The sequence below is a fragment of the Trachypithecus francoisi genome, unplaced genomic scaffold (genome assembly GCF_009764315.1).
Source record: "Trachypithecus francoisi isolate TF-2019V2 unplaced genomic scaffold, Tfra_2.0 Contig01585, whole genome shotgun sequence".
NCBI lineage: Eukaryota > Metazoa > Chordata > Mammalia > Primates > Cercopithecidae > Trachypithecus > Trachypithecus francoisi.
The window spans coordinates 5,439,094-5,441,545 of NW_022681444.1; the positions used below are offsets into that span (position 1 = coordinate 5,439,094).

At 62.1% G+C, this 2,452-nt stretch overlaps 1 protein-coding gene across 2 annotated transcripts in view; it reads right to left on the reverse strand.

Moving 5' to 3' along the window:
• SH2D3C (SH2 domain containing 3C) overlaps window positions 1-1,828 on the reverse strand; it is a 48,098-nt gene extending 46,270 nt beyond the window's left edge. For both annotated transcript variants that reach the window (XM_033191723.1, XM_033191720.1), the window contains exon 1: window positions 1,632-1,828. The gene's annotated coding sequence lies outside the window, so the exon portion shown is untranslated. The remainder of the gene's footprint in view (window positions 1-1,631) is intronic.
• Window positions 1,829-2,452: the final 624 nt, after the last annotated feature.

Below are 2,452 nucleotides of genomic sequence, written 5' to 3' on the forward strand. Positions count from 1 at the left end.
TTCAGACCAGGGATGGTGGGGTATAGGTGACAACTCCACCGGAACTTCTGCTAGGGCCTCTGCCCACAGGATGTGACTTAGGGAGGGCTCATGGGAAACAGCAGGCCCTGGCCTGAGCTGTAGTCGGATAGTGGAGGCCACATAAGCCCACCACAGATCCCCACCCACCGCGCTACTGCTCAGACCAGTGGTGCCGTGCCCCAGCAATGCCGTGGCTCCACCCCTAGGCCAGATGGGTAGGGCCCTGAGATGGGGAAGTGCTGGGGTCTGTGCCAGACTGACCTGGTTCAAATACCAGCTGTTTGACCCAGGCCAAGTGATGTCACCTATGAGTCTCAGGATCCTGATGTGTACAATGGGGGTGACAACAGTACCCATATGGTTGAGTGGCAACCGAGATAATTCCCATAAAGTGCTAAGCAGGGCTGGGACCATTTATTTTCCATCAATAAATTGTCATTACTAAAATTTTTATGATCTCCCTCCTTATCCTCTCCACCTCCAATTTAGCTAACAGCCTCCTGCTTCTAATAGTGTACCCATGAACCTGACCCTACGTCTCCTCCCTGCCTAAACCATCTCTGGTTCTACACTACTCTCGGGAGGAGAGGCTCCTTCCTCCTCAGCCTGACTTTCCAGCCCCTCCCTGGTAATGCCCTTCCCCAGAACAGGACCTCTTGTGACATCAAGGTCATCAAAGCCACTCCAGCCTCCTCCTAGGAGGCTTTGAGGCTAAGCAGTGTGGGGTGAGAGCTGGGAGCCACCCCGAGGGTTTTTTTTGAGACGGAGTCTCACTCTGTCACCAGGCTGGAGTGCAGTGGCAAGACCTTGGCTCACTGCAACCTCCACCTCCTGGGTTCAGGCGATTCTCCTGCTTCAGCCTCCTGAGTAGCTGGGACTACAGGCACCCAACACCATGCCCGGCTAAGTTTTGTATTTTTAGTAGAGATGGGGTTTCAACATATTGGCCAGGCTGGTCTCAAACTCCTGACCTTGTAATCTGCCTGCCTCGGCCTTCCAAAGTGCTGGGATTACAGGCGTGAGCCACCACGCCCACCCCAAGGGCTTCTTGCAGGAAGAGAGGGTGCTTCTTGCAGGAAGAGAGGGTACCCAGAGTCTAGGGGAGTGTGGACTCAGGGGAGAATAGCCCTGAACGCAGGAAGGCTTAGGGAGACAGTAGAGAGATTTGCATGGCCACAGCCTGGGGGGTGGGGTGTGAACTGGAAAGAGCTTCCAATGTCATATTCAGGTTCTTCGGGGACAGAGAGGCCAGACTGGGGGGCCAGGTCTCAGGATCCACCCGCAGAGGGCTGGAGAGGAGGGGGCAGATTGAAGCGGGGCAGAGGAGGCAGAAATGACGGCTTTGCTGGAGGCTGTCCTTGGGCAGAGCTGGAGGGGGAATCTGGGGGCCGCTGGAGCCAGGAAGATGCAGGCGAAGGGAAAGGCGCCATGGGGGAGGGAGATGGGGGGGTGAGTGGTGAGCTCCCGCCTGCATAAGGACAGCAGGCCTCCCCACTGCTCTCCTCCTGGCCCAACCGCGAATAGCGTGTCAAGAGAATCCCCTTCACAGTCAGACACCCAGCTTCAGGTCCCAGCTTTGTCGCCGTGTGACCTTGGGCAAATGACCTCACCTCTGAGCCTCAGTGTCCTCTTCTGCAAAATGGGTTAGTGATCCTGACTATGGGGCTGTTGATTCAGGATTCGGCGGGAACGCCCAGCACTTCCTGAGCACACAAGAGTGCTGAGAAAATGGTAGCTGTTTTTTGCGATTATTGACTCGGGGCCCGACCAGCTCTGGCGCGACTCGGCGAAGGCGCGAGTCCTGCAGGTCCCATCCCTGCCTCCTGGAGAGCCAGGCTCCAGCGATAGAAGGCCCGGGCGTTGCTTGCTCGTCGCCTCCGGTGCCGCCGCGCCCCCTGGCGGCCGTCGGTTGCCATGTCAACGGAGGGTGGCGGGGACCGGGGGAGGCGGAGGCGGGGGCCGTTCTCTCCTCCCAGGGCCGGAGGACGCTCCCTCCGCGCCTCCCGCCTTCGCCTCTTGGGGGGGCACACCGAGCCGGGGAGGAAGGGGCTCTCCACGGCAGCCGGCATGTGGGGGTAAACTGAGGCACGCGGCTGGGCGCCCGCAGCCAGGTGCCGAGCGCGGGGCCCCACCTCCGAAGGCGGAGGAGGGGCTGCGGGCGGTGACGCGCCGAGGGCGGCCGGCGGACAGCGAGCGGGCGGGCGGGCGGTGGCGGCGGCGGCAGGTGCGGCCGCGGAGGGTGGGAGGGAGGAGGGCGGGGGCGGGCGGAGGAGGAGGGGAGGGCGAGGCCGGGCACCTCCCCCTTTATAACGCGCCCCCTCCCGGGCTCTCGGGCCGTCTCCTAGTCGGCTCTTCCCGTCTCACCCCCTCGCCCGGCCGCCCCGGGCCCGGGCCCGGCCAGGGAGCCCCCAGGCCGCGGCTCGGGGGCTGC